This window comes from Thunnus maccoyii, chromosome 8, assembly GCF_910596095.1.
Source record: "Thunnus maccoyii chromosome 8, fThuMac1.1, whole genome shotgun sequence".
In the NCBI taxonomy this organism is placed as follows: domain Eukaryota; kingdom Metazoa; phylum Chordata; class Actinopteri; order Scombriformes; family Scombridae; genus Thunnus; species Thunnus maccoyii.
The window spans coordinates 3,695,924-3,717,730 of NC_056540.1; the positions used below are offsets into that span (position 1 = coordinate 3,695,924).

Consider the following 21,807-nt stretch of genomic DNA (forward strand, 5'->3'; position numbering starts at 1 on the left):
TTATTTGCCCTCCTCATTGATGTGGTTCTTTCTCTTTGCAAGAAATATGCGCAAGGCATTCTTCCATCACCAGCATGCTTAGGTCTTAGGCTTTGGCGCAGCGGCTGCCTGGCTTCGCCTTGTCAGAGACAGAAAGAGCTTCCCGGGTGGCTTTTTGCAGGAGATGTGGTGACGGACGGAGGGGAGCTGCGGCCAAAGGCACTGGATTCTGGGGTTATGCATTGTAGGCACCGTCAGCCAGAGTGCTGTGTCTAGGAGTCACCCCCCTGGACCCGAAACTTCCAACTCATACTTACCTGGCAGGGGAGATACCATGATCAAGAAGGTGGTTCACCCAGGGCGAGGCTCAGCCATTGCACTCCGGTTGTGCTGACCCCTGCGAATTCCCCAAATGTGGGAATCTCGACTGCATAATTTCTGGTAGTGGGGGACTGCGTTCGCGCTCTCCCCTGATCTTTTCTGTGAAAGAACAAGCAAAAGGCGTCCCTCGGGTAAAGGCCACTTTCTGGTCGACTGCGGCGGAGGGGTGGCGTGCAAAACCGCGACCCCTTGGAGTCAAAGGGAGTGCGGAAAAATTGACTTTGAGGCGCGTCTAACTTTGCAGCCTATCGAGAAAGTGGCGGCGTTTGTGTACGGCAGCCGCTGGTGCGCTCTGTGAAGCTGGGTTCAGTAATGCAGAGCACCCGGGAGTCCTGGCAGCGGGAAATGGGCGTGGCCTTTGAGACGGAAGGAAAGTGTATTATTTGCCCTCCTCATTGATCTGGTTCTTTCTCTTTGCAAGAAATATGCGCAAGGCATTCTTCCATCACCAGCATGCTTAGGTTTTAGGCTTTGGCGCAGCGGCTGCCTGGCTTCGCCTTGTCAGAGACAGAAAGAGCTTCCCGGGTGGCTTTTTGCAGGAGATGTGGTGACGGACGGAGGGGAGCGGCGGCCAAAGGCACTGGATTCTGGGGTTATGCATTGTAGGCACCGTCAGCCAGAGTGCTGTGTCTAGGAGTCACCCCCCTGGACCCGACACTTCCAACTCATACTTACCTGGCAGGGGAGATACCATGATCAAGAAGGTGGTTAACCCAGGGCGAGGCTCAGCCATTGCACTCCGGTTGTGCTGACCCCTGCGAATTCCCCAAATGTGGGAATCTCGACTGCATAATTTCTGGTAGGGGGGGACTGCGTTCGCGCTCTCCCCTGATCTTTTCTGTGAAAGAACAAGCAAAAGGCGTCCCTCAGGTAAAGGCCACTTTCTGGTCGACTGCGGCGGAGGGGTGGCGTGCAAAACCGCGACCCCTTGGAGTCAAAGGGAGTGCGGAAAAATTGACTTTGAGGCGCGTCTAACTTTGCAGCCTATCGAGAAAGTGGCGGCGTTTGTGTACGGCAGCCGCTGGTGCGCTCTGTGAAGCTGGGTTCAGTAATGCAGAGCACCCGGGAGTCCTGGCAGCGGGAAATGGGCGTGGCCTTTGAGACGGAAGGAAAGTGTATTATTTGCCCTCCTCATTGATGTGGTTCTTTCTCTTTGCAAGAAATATGCGCAAGGCATTCTTCCATCACCAGCATGCTTAGGTCTTAGGCTTTGGCGCAGTGGCTGCCTGACTTCGCCTTGTCAGAGACAGAAAGAGCTTCCCGGGTGGCTTTTTGCAGGAGATGTGGTGACGGACGGAGGGGAGCGGCGGCCAAAGGCACTGGATTCTGGGGTTATGCATTGTAGGCACCGTCAGCCAGAGTGCTGTGTCTAGGAGTCACCCCCCTGGACCCGACACTTCCAACTCATACTTACCTGGCAGGGGAGATACCATGATCAAGAAGGTGGTTAACCCAGGGCGAGGCTCAGCCATTGCACTCCGGTTGTGCTGACCCCTGCGAATTCCCCAAATGTGGGAATCTCGACTGCATAATTTCTGGTAGGGGGGGACTGCGTTCGCGCTCTCCCCTGATCTTTTCTGTGAAAGAACAAGCAAAAGGCGTCCCTCAGGTAAAGGCCACTTTCTGGTCGACTGCGGCGGAGGGGTGGCGTGCAAAACCGCGACCCCTTGGAGTCAAAGGGAGTGCGGAAAAATTGACTTTGAGGCGCGTCTAACTTTGCAGCCTATCGAGAAAGTGGCGGCGTTTGTGTACGGCAGCCGCTGGTGCGCTCTGTGAAGCTGGGTTCAGTAATGCAGAGCACCCGGGAGTCCTGGCAGCGGGAAATGGGCGTGGCCTTTGAGACGGAAGGAAAGTGTATTATTTGCCCTCCTCATTGATGTGGTTCTTTCTCTTTGCAAGAAATATGCGCAAGGCATTCTTCCATCACCAGCATGCTTAGGTTTTAGGCTTTGGCGCAGCGGCTGCCTGGCTTCGCCTTGTCAGAGACAGAAAGAGCTTCCCGGGTGGCTTTTTGCAGGAGATGTGGTGACGGACGGAGGGGAGCGGCGGCCAAAGGCACTGGATTCTGGGGTTATGCATTGTAGGCACCGTCAGCCAGAGTGCTGTGGCTAGGAGTCACCCCCCTGGACCCGACACTTCCAACTCATACTTACCTGGCAGGGGAGATACCATGATCAAGAAGGTGGTTCACCCAGGGCGAGGCTCAGCCATTGCACTCCGGTTGTGCTGACCCCTGCGAATTCCCCAAATGTGGGAATCTCGACTGCATAATTTCTGGTAGTGGGGGACTGCGTTCGCGCTCTCCCCTGATCTTTTCTGTGAAAGAACAAGCAAAAGGCGTCCCTCGGGTAAAGGCCACTTTCTGGTCGACTGCGGCGGAGGGGTGGCGTGCAAAACCGCGACCCCTTGGAGTCAAAGGGAGTGCGGAAAAATTGACTTTGAGGCGCGTCTAACTTTGCAGCCTATCGAGAAAGTGGCGGCGTTTGTGTACGGCAGCCGCTGGTGCGCTCTGTGAAGCTGGGTTCAGTAATGCAGAGCACCCGGGAGTCCTGGCAGCGGGAAATGGGCGTGGCCTTTGAGACGGAAGGAAAGTGTATTATTTGCCCTCCTCATTGATGTGGTTCTTTCTCTTTGCAAGAAATATGCGCAAGGCATTCTTCCATCACCAGCATGCTTAGGTTTTAGGCTTTGGCGCAGCGGCTGCCTGGCTTCGCCTTGTCAGAGACAGAAAGAGCTTCCCGGGTGGCTTTTTGCAGGAGATGTGGTGACGGACGGAGGGGAGCGGCGGCCAAAGGCACTGGATTCTGGGGTTATGCATTGTAGGCACCGTCAGCCAGAGTGCTGTGTCTAGGAGTCACCCCCCTGGACCCGACACTTCCAACTCATACTTACCTGGCAGGGGAGATACCATGATCAAGAAGGTGGTTCACCCAGGGCGAGGCTCAGCCATTGCACTCCGGTTGTGCTGACCCCTGCGAATTCCCCAAATGTGGGAATCTCGACTGCATAATTTCTGGTAGTGGGGGACTGCGTTCGCGCTCTCCCCTGATCTTTTCTGTGAAAGAACAAGCAAAAGGCGTCCCTCGGGTAAAGGCCACTTTCTGGTCGACTGCGGCGGAGGGGTGGCGTGCAAAACCGCGACCCCTTGGAGTCAAAGGGAGTGCGGAAAAATTGACTTTGAGGCGCGTCTAACTTTGCAGCCTATCGAGAAAGTGGCGGCGTTTGTGTACGGCAGCCGCTGGTGCGCTCTGTGAAGCTGGGTTCAGTAATGCAGAGCACCCGGGAGTCCTGGCAGCGGGAAATGGGCGTGGCCTTTGAGACGGAAGGAAAGTGTATTATTTGCCATCCTCATTGATGCGGTTCTTTCTCTTTGCAAGAAATATGCGCAAGGCATTCTTCCATCACCAGCATGCTTAGGTCTTAGGCTTTGGCGCAGCGGCTGCCTGGCTTCGCCTTGTCAGAGACAGAAAGAGCTTCCCGGGTGGCTTTTTGCAGGAGATGTGGTGAAGGACGGAGGGGAGCGGCGGCCAAAGGCACTGGATTCTGGGGTTATGCATTGTAGGCACCGTCAGCCATCGAGAAAGTGGCGGCGTTCACACACTCTTGTTTTGGTTGGTAGAGCAATGAATGACGGGAAAAGGAAAGAGAGTGTGTGCACCACAAACCCGAGTTAAACTGCGGCAGTGTTTTCAACGTTGCAGGAGATGTGGTGACGGACGGAGGGGAGCGGCGGCCAAAGGCACTGGATTCTGGGGTTATGCATTGTAGGCACCGTCAGCCAGAGTGCTGTGTCTAGGAGTCACCCCCCTGGACCCGACACTTCCAACTCATACTTACCTGGCAGGGGAGATACCATGATCAAGAAGGTGGTTCACCCAGGGCGAGGCTCAGCCATTGCACTCCGGTTGTGCTGACCCCTGCGAATTCCCCAAATGTGGGAATCTCGACTGCATAATTTCTGGTAGTGGGGGACTGCGTTCGCGCTCTCCCCTGATCTTTTCTGTGAAAGAACAAGCAAAAGGCGTCCCTCGGGTAAAGGCCACTTTCTGGTCGACTGCGGCGGAGGGGTGGCGTGCAAAACCGCGACCCCTTGGAGTCAAAGGGAGTGCGGAAAAATTGACTTTGAGGCGCGTCTAACTTTGCAGCCTATCGAGAAAGTGGCGGCGTTTGTGTACGGCAGCCGCTGGTGCGCTCTGTGAAGCTGGGTTCAGTAATGCAGAGCACCCGGGAGTCCTGGCAGCGGGAAATGGGCGTGGCCTTTGAGACGGAAGGAAAGTGTATTATTTGCCCTCCTCATTGATGTGGTTCTTTCTCTTTGCAAGAAATATGCGCAAGGCATTCTTCAATCACCAGCATGCTTAGGTTTTAGGCTTTGGCGCAGCGGCTGCCTGGCTTCGCCTTGTCAGAGACAGAAAGAGCTTCCCGGGTGGCTTTTTGCAGGAGATGTGGTGACGGACGGAGGGGAGCGGCGGCCAAAGGCACTGGATTCTGGGGTTATGCATTGTAGGCACCGTCAGCCAGAGTGCTGTGTCTAGGAGTCACCCCCCTGGACCCGACACTTCCAACTCATACTTACCTGGCAGGGGAGATACCATGATCAAGAAGGTGGTTCACCCAGGGCGAGGCTCAGCCATTGCACTCCGGTTGTGCTGACCCCTGCGAATTCCCCAAATGTGGGAATCTCGACTGCATAATTTCTGGTAGTGGGGGACTGCGTTCGCGCTCTCCCCTGATCTTTTCTGTGAAAGAACAAGCAAAAGGCGTCCCTCGGGTAAAGGCCACTTTCTGGTCGACTGCGGCGGAGGGGTGGCGTGCAAAACCGCGACCCCTTGGAGTCAAAGGGAGTGCGGAAAAATTGACTTTGAGGCGCGTCTAACTTTGCAGCCTATCGAGAAAGTGGCGGCGTTTGTGTACGGCAGCCGCTGGTGCGCTCTGTGAAGCTGGGTTCAGTAATGCAGAGCACCCGGGAGTCCTGGCAGCGGGAAATGGGCGTGGCCTTTGAGACGGAAGGAAAGTGTATTATTTGCCCTCCTCATTGATGTGGTTCTTTCTCTTTGCAAGAAATATGCGCAAGGCATTCTTCCATCACCAGCATGCTTAGGTCTTAGGCTTTGGCGCAGCGGCTGCCTGGCTTCGCCTTGTCAGAGACAGAAAGAGCTTCCCGGGTGGCTTTTTGCAGGAGATGTGGTGACGGACGGAGGGGAGCGGCGGCCAAAGGCACTGGATTCTGGGGTTATGCATTGTAGGCACCGTCAGCCAGAGTGCTGTGTCTAGGAGTCACCCCCCTGGACCCGACACTTCCAACTCATACTTACCTGGCAGGGGAGATACCATGATCAAGAAGGTGGTTCACCCAGGGCGAGGCTCAGCCATTGCACTCCGGTTGTGCTGACCCCTGCGAATTCCCCAAATGTGGGAATCTCGACTGCATAATTTCTGGTAGTGGGGGACTGCGTTCGCGCTCTCCCCTGATCTTTTCTGTGAAAGAACAAGCAAAAGGCGTCCCTCGGGTAAAGGCCACTTTCTGGTCGACTGCGGCGGAGGGGTGGCGTGCAAAACCGCGACCCCTTGGAGTCAAAGGGAGTGCGGAAAAATTGACTTTGAGGCGCGTCTAACTTTGCAGCCTATCGAGAAAGTGGCGGCGTTTGTGTACGGCAGCCGCTGGTGCGCTCTGTGAAGCTGGGTTCAGTAATGCAGAGCACCCGGGAGTCCTGGCAGCGGGAAATGGGCGTGGCCTTTGAGATGGAAGGAAAGTGTATTATTTGCCATCCTCATTGATGTGGTTCTTTCTCTTTGCAAGAAATATGCGCAAGGCATTCTTCCATCACCAGCATGCTTAGGTCTTAGGCTTTGGCGCAGCGGCTGCCTGGCTTCGCCTTGTCAGAGACAGAAAGAGCTTCCCGGGTGGCTTTTTGCAGGAGATGTGGTGAAGGACGGAGGGGAGCGGCGGCCAAAGGCACTGGATTCTGGGGTTATGCATTGTAGGCACCGTCAGCCATCGAGAAAGTGGCGGCGTTCACACACTCTTGTTTTGGTTGGTAGAGCAATGAATGACGGGAAAAGGAAAGAGAGTGTGTGCACCACAAACCCGAGTTAAACTGCGGCAGTGTTTTCAACGTTGCAGGAGATGTGGTGACGGACGGAGGGGAGCGACGGCCAAAGGCACTGGATTCTGGGGTTATGCATTGTAGGCACCGTCAGCCAGAGTGCTGTGTCTAGGAGTCACCCCCCTGGACCCGACACTTCCAACTCATACTTACCTGGCAGGGGAGATACCATGATCGAGAAGGTGGTTCACCCAGGGCGAGGCTCAGCCATTGCACTCCGGTTGTGCTGACCCCTGCGAATTCCCCAAATGTAGGAATCTCGACTGCATAATTTCTGGTAGTGGGGGACTGCGTTCGCGCTCTCCCCTGATCTTTTCTGTGAAAGAACAAGCAGAAGGCGTCCCTCGGGTAAAGGCCACTTTCTGGTCGACTGCGGCGGAGGGGTGGCGTGCAAAACCGCGACCCCTTGGAGTCAAAGGGAGTGCGGAAAAATTGACTTTGAGGCGCGTCTAACTTTGCAGCCTATCGAGAAAGTGGCGGCGTTTGTGTACGGCAGCCGCTGGTGCGCTCTGTGAAGCTGGGTTCAGTAATGCAGAGCACCCGGGAGTCCTGGCAGCGGGAAATGGGCGTGGCCTTTGAGACGGAAGGAAAGTGTATTATTTGCCTTCCTCATTGATGTGGTTCTTTCTCTTTGCAAGAAATATGCGCAAGGCATTCTTCCATCACCAGCATGCTTAGGTCTTAGGCTTTGGCGCAGCGGCTGCCTGGCTTCGCCTTGTCAGAGACAGAAAGAGCTTCCCGGGTGGCTTTTTGCAGGAGATGTGGTGACGGACGGAGGGGAGCGGCGGCCAAAGGCACTGGATTCTGGGGTTATGCATTGTAGGCACCGTCAGCCAGAGTGCTGTGTCTAGGAGTCACCCCCCTGGACCCGACACTTCCAACTCATACTTACCTGGCAGGGGAGATACCATGATCAAGAAGGTGGTTCACCCAGGGCGAGGCTCAGCCATTGCACTCCGGTTGTGCTGACCCCTGCGAATTCCCCAAATGTGGGAATCTCGACTGCATAATTTCTGGTAGTGGGGGACTGCGTTCGCGCTCTCCCCTGATCTTTTCTGTGGAAGAACAAGCAAAAGGCGTCCCTCGGGTAAAGGCCACTTTCTGGTCGACTGCGGCAGAGGGGTGGCGTGCAAAACCGCGACCCCTTGGAGTCAAAGGGAGTGCGGAAAAATTGACTTTGAGGCGCGTCTAACTTTGCAGCCTATCGAGAAAGTGGCGGCGTTTGTGTACGGCAGCCGCTGGTGCGCTCTGTGAAGCTGGGTTCAGTAATGCAGAGCACCCGGGAGTCCTGGCAGCGGGAAATGGGCGTGGCCTTTGAGACGGAAGGAAAGTGTATTATTTGCCCTCCTCATTGATGTGGTTCTTTCTCTTTGCAAGAAATATGCGCAAGGCATTCTTCCATCACCAGCATGCTTAGGTTTTAGGCTTTGGCGCAGCGGCTGCCTGGCTTCGCCTTGTCAGAGACAGAAAGAGCTTCCCGGGTGGCTTTTTGCAGGAGATGTGGTGACGGACGGAGGGGAGCGGCGGCCAAAGGCACTGGATTCTGGGGTTATGCATTGTAGGCACCGTCAGCCAGAGTGCTGTGTCTAGGAGTCACCCCCCTGGACCCGACACTTCCAACTCATACTTACCTGGCAGGGGAGATACCATGATCAAGAAGGTGGTTCACCCAGGGCAAGGTTCTGCCATTGCACTCCGGTTGTGCTGACCCCTGCGAATTCCCCAAATGTGGGAATCTCGACTGCATAATTTCTGGTAGTGGGGGACTGCGTTCGCGCTCTCCCCTGATCTTTTCTGTGAAAGAACAAGCAAAAGGCGTCCCTCGGGTAAAGGCCACTTTCTGGTCGACTGCGGCGGAGGGGTGGCGTGCAAAACCGCGACCCCTTGGAGTCAAAGGGAGTGCGGAAAAATTGACTTTGAGGCGCGTCTAACTTTGCAGCCTATCGAGAAAGTGGCGGCGTTTGTGTACGGCAGCCGCTGGTGCGCTCTGTGAAGCTGGGTTCAGTAATGCAGAGCACCCGGGAGTCCTGGCAGCGGGAAATGGGCGTGGCCTTTGAGACGGAAGGAAAGTGTATTATTTGCCATCCTCATTGATGTGGTTCTTTCTCTTTGCAAGAAATATGCGCAAAGCATTCTTCCATCACCAGCATGCTTAGGTCTTAGGCTTTGGCGCAGCGGCTGCCTGGCTTCTCCTTGTCAGAGACAGAAAGAGCTTCCCGGGTGGCTTTTTGCAGGAGATGTGGTGACGGACGGAGGGGAGCGGCGGCCAAAGGCACTGGATTCTGGGGTTATGCATTGTAGGCACCGTCAGCCATCGAGAAAGTGGCGGCGTTCACACACTCTTGTTTTGGTTGGTAGAGCAATGAATGACGGGAAAAGGAAAGAGAGTGTGTGCACCACAAACCCGAGTTAAACTGCGGCAGTGTTTTCAACGTTGCAGGAGATGTGGTGACGGACGGAGGGGAGCGGCGGCCAAAGGCACTGGATTCTGGGGTTATGCATTGTAGGCACCGTCAGCCAGAGTGCTGTGTCTAGGAGTCACCCCCCTGGACCCGACACTTCCAACTCATACTTACCTGGCAGGGGAGATACCATGATCAAGAAGGTGGTTAACCCAGGGCGAGGCTCAGCCATTGCACTCCGGTTGTGCTGACCCCTGCGAATTCCCCAAATGTGGGAATCTCGACTGCATAATTTCTGGTAGGGGGGGACTGCGTTCGCGCTCTCCCCTGATCTTTTCTGTGAAAGAACAAGCAAAAGGCGTCCCTCAGGTAAAGGCCACTTTCTGGTCGACTGCGGCGGAGGGGTGGCGTGCAAAACCGCGACCCCTTGGAGTCAAAGGGAGTGCGGAAAAATTGACTTTGAGGCGCGTCTAACTTTGCAGCCTATCGAGAAAGTGGCGGCGTTTGTGTACGGCAGCCGCTGGTGCGCTCTGTGAAGCTGGGTTCAGTAATGCAGAGCACCCGGGAGTCCTGGCAGCGGGAAATGGGCGTGGCCTTTGAGACGGAAGGAAAGTGTATTATTTGCCCTCCTCATTGATGTGGTTCTTTCTCTTTGCAAGAAATATGCGCAAGGCATTCTTCCATCACCAGCATGCTTAGGTCTTAGGCTTTGGCGCAGCGGCTGCCTGGCTTCGCCTTGTCAGAGACAGAAAGAGCTTCCCGGGTGGCTTTTTGCAGGAGATGTGGTGACGGACGGAGGGGAGCTGCGGCCAAAGGCACTGGATTCTGGGGTTATGCATTGTAGGCACCGTCAGCCAGAGTGCTGTGTCTAGGAGTCACCCCCCTGGACCCGAAACTTCCAACTCATACTTACCTGGCAGGGGAGATACCATGATCAAGAAGGTGGTTCACCCAGGGCGAGGCTCAGCCATTGCACTCCGGTTGTGCTGACCCCTGCGAATTCCCCAAATGTGGGAATCTCGACTGCATAATTTCTGGTAGTGGGGGACTGCGTTCGCGCTCTCCCCTGATCTTTTCTGTGAAAGAACAAGCAAAAGGCGTCCCTCGGGTAAAGGCCACTTTCTGGTCGACTGCGGCGGAGGGGTGGCGTGCAAAACCGCGACCCCTTGGAGTCAAAGGGAGTGCGGAAAAATTGACTTTGAGGCGCGTCTAACTTTGCAGCCTATCGAGAAAGTGGCGGCGTTTGTGTACGGCAGCCGCTGGTGCGCTCTGTGAAGCTGGGTTCAGTAATGCAGAGCACCCGGGAGTCCTGGCAGCGGGAAATGGGCGTGGCCTTTGAGACGGAAGGAAAGTGTATTATTTGCCCTCCTCATTGATGTGGTTCTTTCTCTTTGCAAGAAATATGCGCAAGGCATTCTTCCATCACCAGCATGCTTAGGTCTTAGGCTTTGGCGCAGCGGCTGCCTGGCTTCGCCTTGTCAGAGACAGAAAGAGCTTCCCGGGTGGCTTTTTGCAGGAGATGTGGTGACGGACGGAGGGGAGCGGCGGCCAAAGGCACTGGATTCTGGGGTTATGCATTGTAGGCACCGTCAGCCAGAGTGCTGTGTCTAGGAGTCACCCCCCTGGACCCGACACTTCCAACTCATACTTACCTGGCAGGGGAGATACCATGATCAAGAAGGTGGTTCACCCAGGGCGAGGCTCAGCCATTGCACTCCGGTTGTGCTGACCCCTGCGAATTCCCCAAATGTGGGAATCTCGACTGCATAATTTCTGGTAGTGGGGGACTGCGTTCGCGCTCTCCCCTGATCTTTTCTGTGAAAGAACAAGCAAAAGGCGTCCCTCGGGTAAAGGCCACTTTCTGGTCGACTGCGGCGGAGGGGTGGCGTGCAAAACCGCGACCCCTTGGAGTCAAAGGGAGTGCGGAAAAATTGACTTTGAGGCGCGTCTAACTTTGCAGCCTATCGAGAAAGTGGCGGCGTTTGTGTACGGCAGCCGCTGGTGCGCTCTGTGAAGCTGGGTTCAGTAATGCAGAGCACCCGGGAGTCCTGGCAGCGGGAAATGGGCGTGGCCTTTGAGACGGAAGGAAAGTGTATTATTTGCCATCCTCATTGATGTGGTTCTTTCTCTTTGCAAGAAATATGCGCAAGGCATTCTTCCATCACCAGCATGCTTAGGTCTTAGGCTTTGGCGCAGCGGCTGCCTGGCTTCGCCTTGTCAGAGACAGAAAGAGCTTCCCGGGTGGCTTTTTGCAGGAGATGTGGTGAAGGACGGAGGGGAGCGGCGGCCAAAGGCACTGGATTCTGGGGTTATGCATTGTAGGCACCGTCAGCCATCGAGAAAGTGGCGGCGTTCACACACTCTTGTTTTGGTTGGTAGAGCAATGAATGACGGGAAAAGGAAAGAGAGTGTGTGCACCACAAACCCGAGTTAAACTGCGGCAGTGTTTTCAACGTTGCAGGAGATGTGGTGACGGACGGAGGGGAGCGACGGCCAAAGGCACTGGATTCTGGGGTTATGCATTGTAGGCACCGTCAGCCAGAGTGCTGTGTCTAGGAGTCACCCCCCTGGACCCGACACTTCCAACTCATACTTACCTGGCAGGGGAGATACCATGATCGAGAAGGTGGTTCACCCAGGGCGAGGCTCAGCCATTGCACTCCGGTTGTGCTGACCCCTGCGAATTCCCCAAATGTAGGAATCTCGACTGCATAATTTCTGGTAGTGGGGGACTGCGTTCGCGCTCTCCCCTGATCTTTTCTGTGAAAGAACAAGCAGAAGGCGTCCCTCGGGTAAAGGCCACTTTCTGGTCGACTGCGGCGGAGGGGTGGCGTGCAAAACCGCGACCCCTTGGAGTCAAAGGGAGTGCGGAAAAATTGACTTTGAGGCGCGTCTAACTTTGCAGCCTATCGAGAAAGTGGCGGCGTTTGTGTACGGCAGCCGCTGGTGCGCTCTGTGAAGCTGGGTTCAGTAATGCAGAGCACCCGGGAGTCCTGGCAGCGGGAAATGGGCGTGGCCTTTGAGACGGAAGGAAAGTGTATTATTTGCCTTCCTCATTGATGTGGTTCTTTCTCTTTGCAAGAAATATGCGCAAGGCATTCTTCCATCACCAGCATGCTTAGGTCTTAGGCTTTGGCGCAGTGGCTGCCTGACTTCGCCTTGTCAGAGACAGAAAGAGCTTCCCGGGTGGCTTTTTGCAGGAGATGTGGTGACGGACGGAGGGGAGCGGCGGCCAAAGGCACTGGATTCTGGGGTTATGCATTGTAGGCACCGTCAGCCAGAGTGCTGTGTCTAGGAGTCACCCCCCTGGACCCGAAACTTCCAACTCATACTTACCTGGCAGGGGAGATACCATGGTCAAGAAGGTGGTTCACCCAGGGCGAGGCTCAGCCATTGCACTCCGGTTGTGCTGACCCCTGCGAATTCCCCAAATGTGGGAATCTCGACTGCATAATTTCTGGTAGTGGGGGACTGCGTTCGCGCTCTCCCCTGATCTTTTCTGTGAAAGAACAAGCAAAAGGCGTCCCTCGGGTAAAGGCCACTTTCTGGTCGACTGCGGCGATTCTGGGGTTATGCATTGTAGGCACCGTCAGCCAGAGTGCTGTGTCTAGGAGTCACCCCCCTGGACCCGACACTTCCAATTTTTCTTACCTGGCAGGGGAGATACCATGATCAAGAAGGTGGTTCACCCAGGGCGAGGCTCAGCCATTGCACTCCGGTTGTGTTGACCCCTGCGAATTCCCCAAATGTGGGAATCTCGACTGCATAATTTCTGGTAGTGGGGGACTGCGTTCGCGCTCTCCCCTGATCTTTTCTGTGAAAGAACAAGCAAAAGGCGTCCCTCGGGTAAAGGCCACTTTCTGGTCGACTGCGGCGGAGGGGTGGCGTGCAAGACCGCGCCCCCTTGGAGTCAAAGGGAGTGCGGAAAAATTGACTTTGAGGCGCGTCTAACTTTGCAGCCTATCGAGAAAGTGGCGGCGTTTGTGTACGGCAGCCGCTGGTGCGCTCTGTGAAGCTGGGTTCAGTAATGCAGAGCACCCGGGAGTCCTGGCAGCGGGAAATGGGCGTGGCCTTTGAGACGGAAGGAAAGTGTATTATTTTCCCTCCTCATTGATGTGGTTCTTTCTCTTTGCAAGAAATATGCGCAAGGCATTCTTCCATCACCAGCATGCTTAGGTTTTAGGCTTTGGCGCAGCGGCTGCCTGGCTTCGCCTTGTCAGAGACAGAAAGAGCTTCCCGGGTGGCTTTTTGCAGGAGATGTGGTGACGGACGGAGGGGAGCGGCGGCCAAAGGCACTGGATTCTGGGGTTATGCATTGTAGGCACCGTCAGCCAGAGTGCTGTGTCTAGGAGTCACCCCCCTGGACCCGACACTTCCAACTCATACTTACCTGGCAGGGGAGATACCATGATCAAGAAGGTGGTTCACCCAGGGCGAGGCTCAGCCATTGCACTCCGGTTGTGCTGACCCCTGCGAATTCCCCAAATGTGGGAATCTCGACTGCATAATTTCTGGTAGTGGGGGACTGCGTTCGCGCTCTCCCCTGATCTTTTCTGTGAAAGAACAAGCAAAAGGCGTCCCTCGGGTAAAGGCCACTTTCTGGTCGACTGCGGCGGAGGGGTGGCGTGCAAAACCGCGACCCCTTGGAGTCAAAGGGAGTGCGGAAAAATTGACTTTGAGGCGCGTCTAACTTTGCAGCCTATCGAGAAAGTGGCGGCGTTTGTGTACGGCAGCCGCTGGTGCGCTCTGTGAAGCTGGGTTCAGTAATGCAGAGCACCCGGGAGTCCTGGCAGCGGGAAATAGGCGTGGCCTTTGAGACGGAAGGAAAGTGTATTATTTGCCCTCCTCATTGATGTGGTTCTTTCTCTTTGCAAGAAATATGCGCAAGGCATTCTTCCATCACCAGCATGCTTAGGTCTTAGGCTTTGGCGCAGCGGCTGCCTGGCTTTGCCTTGTCAGAGACAGAAAGAGCTTCCCGGGTGGCTTTTTGCAGGAGATGTGGTGACGGACGGAGGGGAGCGGCGGCCAAAGGCACTGGATTCTGGGGTTATGCATTGTAGGCACCGTCAGCCAGAGTGCTGTGTCTAGGAGTCACCCCCCTGGACCCGACACTTCCAACTCATACTTACCTGGCAGGGGGGATACCATGATCAAGAAGGTGGTTCACCCAGGGCGAGGCTCAGCCATTGCACTCCGGTTGTGCTGACCCCTGCGAATTCCCCAAATGTGGGAATCTCGACTGCATAATTTCTGGTAGTGGGGGACTGCGTTCGCGCTCTCCCCTGATCTTTTCTGTGGAAGAACAAGCAAAAGGCGTCCCTCGGGTAAAGGCCACTTTCTGGTCGACTGCGGCAGAGGGGTGGCGTGCAAAACCGCGACCCCTTGGAGTCAAAGGGAGTGCGGAAAAATTGACTTTGAGGCGCGTCTAACTTTGCAGCCTATCGAGAAAGTGGCGGCGTTTGTGTACGGCAGCCGCTGGTGCGCTCTGTGAAGCTGGGTTCAGTAATGCAGAGCACCCGGGAGTCCTGGCAGCGGGAAATGGGCGTGGCCTTTGAGACGGAAGGAAAGTGTATTATTTGCCCTCCTCATTGATGTGGTTCTTTCTCTTTGCAAGAAATATGCGCAAGGCATTCTTCCATCACCAGCATGCTTAGGTTTTAGGCTTTGGCGCAGCGGCTGCCTGGCTTCGCCTTGTCAGAGACAGAAAGAGCTTCCCGGGTGGCTTTTTGCAGGAGATGTGGTGACGGACGGAGGGGAGCGGCGGCCAAAGGCACTGGATTCTGGGGTTATGCATTGTAGGCACCGTCAGCCAGAGTGCTGTGTCTAGGAGTCACCCCCCTGGACCCGACACTTCCAACTCATACTTACCTGGCAGGGGAGATACCATGATCAAGAAGGTGGTTCACCCAGGGCAAGGTTCTGCCATTGCACTCCGGTTGTGCTGACCCCTGCGAATTCCCCAAATGTGGGAATCTCGACTGCATAATTTCTGGTAGTGGGGGACTGCGTTCGCGCTCTCCCCTGATCTTTTCTGTGAAAGAACAAGCAAAAGGCGTCCCTCGGGTAAAGGCCACTTTCTGGTCGACTGCGGCGGAGGGGTGGCGTGCAAAACCGCGACCCCTTGGAGTCAAAGGGAGTGCGGAAAAATTGACTTTGAGGCGCGTCTAACTTTGCAGCCTATCGAGAAAGTGGCGGCGTTTGTGTACGGCAGCCGCTGGTGCGCTCTGTGAAGCTGGGTTCAGTAATGCAGAGCACCCGGGAGTCCTGGCAGCGGGAAATGGGCGTGGCCTTTGAGACGGAAGGAAAGTGTATTATTTGCCATCCTCATTGATGTGGTTCTTTCTCTTTGCAAGAAATATGCGCAAAGCATTCTTCCATCACCAGCATGCTTAGGTCTTAGGCTTTGGCGCAGCGGCTGCCTGGCTTCTCCTTGTCAGAGACAGAAAGAGCTTCCCGGGTGGCTTTTTGCAGGAGATGTGGTGACGGACGGAGGGGAGCGGCGGCCAAAGGCACTGGATTCTGGGGTTATGCATTGTAGGCACCGTCAGCCATCGAGAAAGTGGCGGCGTTCACACACTCTTGTTTTGGTTGGTAGAGCAATGAATGACGGGAAAAGGAAAGAGAGTGTGTGCACCACAAACCCGAGTTAAACTGCGGCAGTGTTTTCAACGTTGCAGGAGATGTGGTGACGGACGGAGGGGAGCGGCGGCCAAAGGCACTGGATTCTGGGGTTATGCATTGTAGGCACCGTCAGCCAGAGTGCTGTGTCTAGGAGTCACCCCCCTGGACCCGACACTTCCAACTCATACTTACCTGGCAGGGGAGATACCATGATCAAGAAGGTGGTTAACCCAGGGCGAGGCTCAGCCATTGCACTCCGGTTGTGCTGACCCCTGCGAATTCCCCAAATGTGGGAATCTCGACTGCATAATTTCTGGTAGGGGGGGACTGCGTTCGCGCTCTCCCCTGATCTTTTCTGTGAAAGAACAAGCAAAAGGCGTCCCTCAGGTAAAGGCCACTTTCTGGTCGACTGCGGCGGAGGGGTGGCGTGCAAAACCGCGACCCCTTGGAGTCAAAGGGAGTGCGGAAAAATTGACTTTGAGGCGCGTCTAACTTTGCAGCCTATCGAGAAAGTGGCGGCGTTTGTGTACGGCAGCCGCTGGTGCGCTCTGTGAAGCTGGGTTCAGTAATGCAGAGCACCCGGGAGTCCTGGCAGCGGGAAATGGGCGTGGCCTTTGAGACGGAAGGAAAGTGTATTATTTGCCCTCCTCATTGATGTGGTTCTTTCTCTTTGCAAGAAATATGCGCAAGGCATTCTTCCATCACCAGCATGCTTAGGTCTTAGGCTTTGGCGCAGCGGCTGCCTGGCTTCGCCTTGTCAGAGACAGAAAGAGCTTCCCGGGTGGCTTTTTGCAGGAGATGTGGTGACGGACGGAGGGGAGCTGCGGCCAAAGGCACTGGATTCTGGGGTTATGCATTGTAGGCACCGTCAGCCAGAGTGCTGTGTCTAGGAGTCACCCCCCTGGACCCGAAACTTCCAACTCATACTTACCTGGCAGGGGAGATACCATGATCAAGAAGGTGGTTCACCCAGGGCGAGGCTCAGCCATTGCACTCCGGTTGTGCTGACCCCTGCGAATTCCCCAAATGTGGGAATCTCGACTGCATAATTTCTGGTAGTGGGGGACTGCGTTCGCGCTCTCCCCTGATCTTTTCTGTGAAAGAACAAGCAAAAGGCGTCCCTCGGGTAAAGGCCACTTTCTGGTCGACTGCGGCGGAGGGGTGGCGTGCAAAACCGCGACCCCTTGGAGTCAAAGGGAGTGCGGAAAAATTGACTTTGAGGCGCGTCTAACTTTGCAGCCTATCGAGAAAGTGGCGGCGTTTGTGTACGGCAGCCGCTGGTGCGCTCTGTGAAGCTGGGTTCAGTAATGCAGAGCACCCGGGAGTCCTGGCAGCGGGAAATGGGCGTGGCCTTTGAGACGGAAGGAAAGTGTATTATTTGCCCTCCTCATTGATCTGGTTCTTTCTCTTTGCAAGAAATATGCGCAAGGCATTCTTCCATCACCAGCATGCTTAGGTTTTAGGCTTTGGCGCAGCGGCTGCCTGGCTTCGCCTTGTCAGAGACAGAAAGAGCTTCCCGGGTGGCTTTTTGCAGGAGATGTGGTGACGGACGGAGGGGAGCGGCGGCCAAAGGCACTGGATTCTGGGGTTATGCATTGTAGGCACCGTCAGCCAGAGTGCTGTGTCTAGGAGTCACCCCCCTGGACCCGACACTTCCAACTCATACTTACCTGGCAGGGGAGATACCATGATCAAGAAGGTGGTTAACCCAGGGCGAGGCTCAGCCATTGCACTCCGGTTGTGCTGACCCCTGCGAATTCCCCAAATGTGGGAATCTCGACTGCATAATTTCTGGTAGGGGGGGACTGCGTTCGCGCTCTCCCCTGATCTTTTCTGTGAAAGAACAAGCAAAAGGCGTCCCTCAGGTTAAGGCCACTTTCTGGTCGACTGCGGCGGAGGGGTGGCGTGCAAAACCGCGACCCCTTGGAGTCAAAGGGAGTGCGGAAAAATTGACTTTGAGGCGCGTCTAACTTTGCAGCCTATCGAGAAAGTGGCGGCGTTTGTGTACGGCAGCCGCTGGTGCGCTCTGTGAAGCTGGGTTCAGTAATGCAGAGCACCCGGGAGTCCTGGCAGCGGGAAATGGGCGTGGCCTTTGAGACGGAAGGAAAGTGTATTATTTGCCTTCCTCATTGATGTGGTTCTTTCTCTTTGCAAGAAATATGCGCAAGGCATTCTTCCATCACCAGCATGCTTAGGTCTTAGGCTTTGGCGCAGCGGCTGCCTGACTTCGCCTTGTCAGAGACAGAAAGAGCTTCCCGGGTGGCTTTTTGCAGGAGATGTGGTGACGGACGGAGGGGAGCGGCGGCCAAAGGCACTGGATTCTGGGGTTATGCATTGTAGGCACCGTCAGCCAGAGTGCTGTGTCTAGGAGTCACCCCCCTGGACCCGACACTTCCAACTCATACTTACCTGGCAGGGGAGATACCATGATCAAGAAGGTGGTTAACCCAGGGCGAGGCTCAGCCATTGCACTCCGGTTGTGCTGACCCCTGCGAATTCCCCAAATGTGGGAATCTCGACTGCATAATTTCTGGTAGGGGGGGACTGCGTTCGCGCTCTCCCCTGATCTTTTCTGTGAAAGAACAAGCAAAAGGCGTCCCTCAGGTAAAGGCCACTTTCTGGTCGACTGCGGCGGAGGGGTGGCGTGCAAAACCGCGACCCCTTGGAGTCAAAGGGAGTGCGGAAAAATTGACTTTGAGGCGCGTCTAACTTTGCAGCCTATCGAGAAAGTGGCGGCGTTTGTGTACGGCAGCCGCTGGTGCGCTCTGTGAAGCTGGGTTCAGTAATGCAGAGCACCCGGGAGTCCTGGCAGCGGGAAATGGGCGTGGCCTTTGAGACGGAAGGAAAGTGTATTATTTGCCCTCCTCATTGATGTGGTTCTTTCTCTTTGCAAGAAATATGCGCAAGGCATTCTTCCATCACCAGCATGCTTAGGTCTTAGGCTTTGGCGCAGCGGCTGCCTGGCTTCGCCTTGTCAGAGACAGAAAGAGCTTCCCGGGTGGCTTTTTGCAGGAGATGTGGTGACGGACGGAGGGGAGCTGCGGCCAAAGGCACTGGATTCTGGGGTTATGCATTGTAGGCACCGTCAGCCAGAGTGCTGTGTCTAGGAGTCACCCCCCTGGACCCGAAACTTCCAACTCATACTTACCTGGCAGGGGAGATACCATGATCAAGAAGGTGGTTCACCCAGGGCGAGGCTCAGCCATTGCACTCCGGTTGTGCTGACCCCTGCGAATTCCCCAAATGTGGGAATCTCGACTGCATAATTTCTGGTAGTGGGGGACTGCGTTCGCGCTCTCCCCTGATCTTTTCTGTGAAAGAACAAGCAAAAGGCGTCCCTCGGGTAAAGGCCACTTTCTGGTCGACTGCGGCGGAGGGGTGGCGTGCAAAACCGCGACCCCTTGGAGTCAAAGGGAGTGCGGAAAAATTGACTTTGAGGCGCGTCTAACTTTGCAGCCTATCGAGAAAGTGGCGGCGTTTGTGTACGGCAGCCGCTGGTGCGCTCTGTGAAGCTGGGTTCAGTAATGCAGAGCACCCGGGAGTCCTGGCAGCGGGAAATGGGCGTGGCCTTTGAGACGGAAGGAAAGTGTATTATTTGCCCTCCTCATTGATCTGGTTCTTTCTCTTTGCAAGAAATATGCGCAAGGCATTCTTCCATCACCAGCATGCTTAGGTTTTAGGCTTTGGCGCAGCGGCTGCCTGGCTTCGCCTTGTCAGAGACAGAAAGAGCTTCCCGGGTGGCTTTTTGCAGGAGATGTGGTGACGGACGGAGGGGAGCGGCGGCCAAAGGCACTGGATTCTGGGGTTATGCATTGTAGGCACCGTCAGCCAGAGTGCTGTGTCTAGGAGTCACCCCCCTGGACCCGACACTTCCAACTCATACTTACCTGGCAGGGGAGATACCATGATCAAGAAGGTGGTTAACCCAGGGCGAGGCTCAGCCATTGCACTCCGGTTGTGCTGACCCCTGCGAATTCCCCAAATGTGGGAATCTCGACTGCATAATTTCTGGTAGGGGGGGACTGCGTTCGCGCTCTCCCCTGATCTTTTCTGTGAAAGAACAAGCAAAAGGCGTCCCTCAGGTTAAGGCCACTTTCTGGTCGACTGCGGCGGAGGGGTGGCGTGCAAAACCGCGACCCCTTGGAGTCAAAGGGAGTGCGGAAAAATTGACTTTGAGGCGCGTCTAACTTTGCAGCCTATCGAGAAAGTGGCGGCGTTTGTGTACGGCAGCCGCTGGTGCGCTCTGTGAAGCTGGGTTCAGTAATGCAGAGCACCCGGGAGTCCTGGCAGCGGGAAATGGGCGTGGCCTTTGAGACGGAAGGAAAGTGTATTATTTGCCTTCCTCATTGATGTGGTTCTTTCTCTTTGCAAGAAATATGCGCAAGGCATTCTTCCATCACCAGCATGCTTAGGTCTTAGGCTTTGGCGCAGTGGCTGCCTGACTTCGCCTTGTCAGAGACAGAAAGAGCTTCCCGGGTGGCTTTTTGCAGGAGATGTGGTGACGGACGGAGGGGAGCGGCGGCCAAAGGCACTGGATTCTGGGGTTATGCATTGTAGGCACCGTCAGCCAGAGTGCTGTGTCTAGGAGTCACCCCCCTGGACCCGACACTTCCAACTCATACTTACCTGGCAGGGGAGATACCATGATCAAGAAGGTGGTTAACCCAGGGCGAGGCTCAGCCATTGCACTCCGGTTGTGCTGACCCCTGCGAATTCCCCAAATGTGGGAATCTCGACTGCATAATTTCTGGTAGGGGGGGACTGCGTTCGCGCTCTCCCCTGATCTTTTCTGTGAAAGAACAAGCAAAAGGCGTCCCTCAGGTTAAGGCCACTTTCTGGTCGACTGCGGCGGAGGGGTGGCGTGCAAAACCGCGACCCCTTGGAGTCAAAGGGAGTGCGGAAAAATTGACTTTGAGGCGCGTCTAACTTTGCAGCCTATCGAGAAAGTGGCGGCGTTTGTGTACGGCAGCCGCTGGTGCGCTCTGTGAAGCTGGGTTCAGTAATGCAGAGCACCCGGGAGTCCTGGCAGCGGGAAATGGGCGTGGCCTTTGAGACGGAAGGAAAGTGTATTATTTGCCTTCCTCATTGATGTGGTTCTTTCTCTTTGCAAGAAATATGCGCAAGGCATTCTTCCATCACCAGCATGCTTAGGTCTTAGGCTTTGGCGCAGTGGCTGCCTGACTTCGCCTTGTCAGAGACAGAAAGAGCTTCCCGGGTGGCTTTTTGCAGGAGATGTGGTGACGGACGGAGGGGAGCGGCGGCCAAAGGCACTGGATTCTGGGGTTATGCATTGTAGGCACCGTCAGCCAGAGTGCTGTGTCTAGGAGTCACCCCCCTGGACCCGACACTTCCAACTCATACTTACCTGGCAGGGGAGATACCATGATCAAGAAGGTGGTTAACCCAGGGCGAGGCTCAGCCATTGCACTCCGGTTGTGCTGACCCCTGCGAATTCCCCAAATGTGGGAATCTCGACTGCATAATTTCTGGTAGGGGGGGGACTGCGTTCGCGCTCTCCCCTGATCTTTTCTGTGAAAGAACAAGCAAAAGGCGTCCCTCAGGTAAAGGCCACTTTCTGGTCGACTGCGGCGGAGGGGTGGCGTGCAAAACCGCGACCCCTTGGAGTCAAAGGGAGTGCGGAAAAATTGACTTTGAGGCGCGTCTAACTTTGCAGCCTATCGAGAAAGTGGCGGCGTTTGTGTACGGCAGCCGCTGGTGCGCTCTGTGAAGCTGGGTTCAGTAATGCAGAGCACCCGGGAGTCCTGGCAGCGGGAAATGGGCGTGGCCTTTGAGACGGAAGGAAAGTGTATTATTTGCCCTCCTCATTGATGTGGTTCTTTCTCTTTGCAAGAAATATGCGCAAGGCATTCTTCCATCACCAGCATGCTTAGGTCTTAGGCTTTGGCGCAGCGGCTGCCTGGCTTCGCCTTGTCAGAGACAGAAAGAGCTTCCCGGGTGGCTTTTTGCAGGAGATGTGGTGACGGACGGAGGGGAGCTGCGGCCAAAGGCACTGGATTCTGGGGTTATGCATTGTAGGCACCGTCAGCCAGAGTGCTGTGTCTAGGAGTCACCCCCCTGGACCCGAAACTTCCAACTCATACTTACCTGGCAGGGGAGATACCATGATCAAGAAGGTGGTTCACCCAGGGCGAGGCTCAGCCATTGCACTCCGGTTGTGCTGACCCCTGCGAATTCCCCAAATGTGGGAATCTCGACTGCATAATTTCTGGTAGTGGGGGACTGCGTTCGCGCTCTCCCCTGATCTTTTCTGTGAAAGAACAAGCAAAAGGCGTCCCTCGGGTAAAGGCCACTTTCTG

At 55.5% G+C, this 21,807-nt stretch overlaps 29 non-coding genes across 29 annotated transcripts; all 29 read left to right on the forward strand.

Moving 5' to 3' along the window:
• The first annotated feature begins 288 nt into the window (after positions 1-288).
• Positions 289-452, forward strand: LOC121902722. Its single transcript, XR_006097712.1, has one exon. It is a non-coding gene; the product is annotated as a U1 spliceosomal RNA (small nuclear RNA).
• A 575-nt stretch (positions 453-1,027) lies between these two features.
• LOC121902607 lies at positions 1,028-1,191 on the forward strand. Its single transcript, XR_006097601.1, has one exon. It is a non-coding gene; the product is annotated as a U1 spliceosomal RNA (small nuclear RNA).
• Positions 1,192-1,766: 575 nt separating this feature from the next.
• On the forward strand, positions 1,767-1,930 carry LOC121902608. The gene has a single exon (XR_006097602.1). It is a non-coding gene; the product is annotated as a U1 spliceosomal RNA (small nuclear RNA).
• Positions 1,931-2,505: 575 nt separating this feature from the next.
• LOC121902733 lies at positions 2,506-2,669 on the forward strand. The gene has a single exon (XR_006097723.1). It is a non-coding gene; the product is annotated as a U1 spliceosomal RNA (small nuclear RNA).
• Positions 2,670-3,244: 575 nt separating this feature from the next.
• On the forward strand, positions 3,245-3,408 carry LOC121902745. The gene has a single exon (XR_006097734.1). It is a non-coding gene; the product is annotated as a U1 spliceosomal RNA (small nuclear RNA).
• A 781-nt stretch (positions 3,409-4,189) lies between these two features.
• LOC121902756 lies at positions 4,190-4,353 on the forward strand. The gene has a single exon (XR_006097745.1). It is a non-coding gene; the product is annotated as a U1 spliceosomal RNA (small nuclear RNA).
• Positions 4,354-4,928: 575 nt separating this feature from the next.
• On the forward strand, positions 4,929-5,092 carry LOC121902768. The gene has a single exon (XR_006097756.1). It is a non-coding gene; the product is annotated as a U1 spliceosomal RNA (small nuclear RNA).
• A 575-nt stretch (positions 5,093-5,667) lies between these two features.
• On the forward strand, positions 5,668-5,831 carry LOC121902779. The gene has a single exon (XR_006097764.1). It is a non-coding gene; the product is annotated as a U1 spliceosomal RNA (small nuclear RNA).
• Positions 5,832-6,612: 781 nt separating this feature from the next.
• LOC121902633 lies at positions 6,613-6,776 on the forward strand. The gene has a single exon (XR_006097627.1). It is a non-coding gene; the product is annotated as a U1 spliceosomal RNA (small nuclear RNA).
• Positions 6,777-7,351: 575 nt separating this feature from the next.
• LOC121902790 lies at positions 7,352-7,515 on the forward strand. Its single transcript, XR_006097766.1, has one exon. It is a non-coding gene; the product is annotated as a U1 spliceosomal RNA (small nuclear RNA).
• A 575-nt stretch (positions 7,516-8,090) lies between these two features.
• LOC121903024 lies at positions 8,091-8,254 on the forward strand. Its single transcript, XR_006097984.1, has one exon. It is a non-coding gene; the product is annotated as a U1 spliceosomal RNA (small nuclear RNA).
• A 781-nt stretch (positions 8,255-9,035) lies between these two features.
• On the forward strand, positions 9,036-9,199 carry LOC121902611. Its single transcript, XR_006097604.1, has one exon. It is a non-coding gene; the product is annotated as a U1 spliceosomal RNA (small nuclear RNA).
• Positions 9,200-9,774: 575 nt separating this feature from the next.
• LOC121902801 lies at positions 9,775-9,938 on the forward strand. The gene has a single exon (XR_006097774.1). It is a non-coding gene; the product is annotated as a U1 spliceosomal RNA (small nuclear RNA).
• A 575-nt stretch (positions 9,939-10,513) lies between these two features.
• LOC121902813 lies at positions 10,514-10,677 on the forward strand. Its single transcript, XR_006097785.1, has one exon. It is a non-coding gene; the product is annotated as a U1 spliceosomal RNA (small nuclear RNA).
• Positions 10,678-11,458: 781 nt separating this feature from the next.
• On the forward strand, positions 11,459-11,622 carry LOC121902634. The gene has a single exon (XR_006097628.1). It is a non-coding gene; the product is annotated as a U1 spliceosomal RNA (small nuclear RNA).
• Positions 11,623-12,197: 575 nt separating this feature from the next.
• LOC121903013 lies at positions 12,198-12,361 on the forward strand. Its single transcript, XR_006097973.1, has one exon. It is a non-coding gene; the product is annotated as a U1 spliceosomal RNA (small nuclear RNA).
• A 151-nt stretch (positions 12,362-12,512) lies between these two features.
• Positions 12,513-12,676, forward strand: LOC121902624. The gene has a single exon (XR_006097617.1). It is a non-coding gene; the product is annotated as a U1 spliceosomal RNA (small nuclear RNA).
• A 575-nt stretch (positions 12,677-13,251) lies between these two features.
• Positions 13,252-13,415, forward strand: LOC121902824. Its single transcript, XR_006097796.1, has one exon. It is a non-coding gene; the product is annotated as a U1 spliceosomal RNA (small nuclear RNA).
• Positions 13,416-13,990: 575 nt separating this feature from the next.
• LOC121902954 lies at positions 13,991-14,154 on the forward strand. Its single transcript, XR_006097918.1, has one exon. It is a non-coding gene; the product is annotated as a U1 spliceosomal RNA (small nuclear RNA).
• A 575-nt stretch (positions 14,155-14,729) lies between these two features.
• Positions 14,730-14,893, forward strand: LOC121903032. The gene has a single exon (XR_006097991.1). It is a non-coding gene; the product is annotated as a U1 spliceosomal RNA (small nuclear RNA).
• A 781-nt stretch (positions 14,894-15,674) lies between these two features.
• LOC121902612 lies at positions 15,675-15,838 on the forward strand. Its single transcript, XR_006097605.1, has one exon. It is a non-coding gene; the product is annotated as a U1 spliceosomal RNA (small nuclear RNA).
• Positions 15,839-16,413: 575 nt separating this feature from the next.
• On the forward strand, positions 16,414-16,577 carry LOC121902837. Its single transcript, XR_006097808.1, has one exon. It is a non-coding gene; the product is annotated as a U1 spliceosomal RNA (small nuclear RNA).
• Positions 16,578-17,152: 575 nt separating this feature from the next.
• Positions 17,153-17,316, forward strand: LOC121902613. The gene has a single exon (XR_006097606.1). It is a non-coding gene; the product is annotated as a U1 spliceosomal RNA (small nuclear RNA).
• Positions 17,317-17,891: 575 nt separating this feature from the next.
• Positions 17,892-18,055, forward strand: LOC121902614. The gene has a single exon (XR_006097607.1). It is a non-coding gene; the product is annotated as a U1 spliceosomal RNA (small nuclear RNA).
• A 575-nt stretch (positions 18,056-18,630) lies between these two features.
• On the forward strand, positions 18,631-18,794 carry LOC121902849. Its single transcript, XR_006097819.1, has one exon. It is a non-coding gene; the product is annotated as a U1 spliceosomal RNA (small nuclear RNA).
• Positions 18,795-19,369: 575 nt separating this feature from the next.
• On the forward strand, positions 19,370-19,533 carry LOC121902615. The gene has a single exon (XR_006097608.1). It is a non-coding gene; the product is annotated as a U1 spliceosomal RNA (small nuclear RNA).
• Positions 19,534-20,108: 575 nt separating this feature from the next.
• LOC121902616 lies at positions 20,109-20,272 on the forward strand. The gene has a single exon (XR_006097609.1). It is a non-coding gene; the product is annotated as a U1 spliceosomal RNA (small nuclear RNA).
• A 575-nt stretch (positions 20,273-20,847) lies between these two features.
• LOC121903037 lies at positions 20,848-21,012 on the forward strand. Its single transcript, XR_006097996.1, has one exon. It is a non-coding gene; the product is annotated as a U1 spliceosomal RNA (small nuclear RNA).
• A 575-nt stretch (positions 21,013-21,587) lies between these two features.
• On the forward strand, positions 21,588-21,751 carry LOC121902860. Its single transcript, XR_006097830.1, has one exon. It is a non-coding gene; the product is annotated as a U1 spliceosomal RNA (small nuclear RNA).
• The last annotated feature ends 56 nt before the right edge of the window (positions 21,752-21,807 follow it).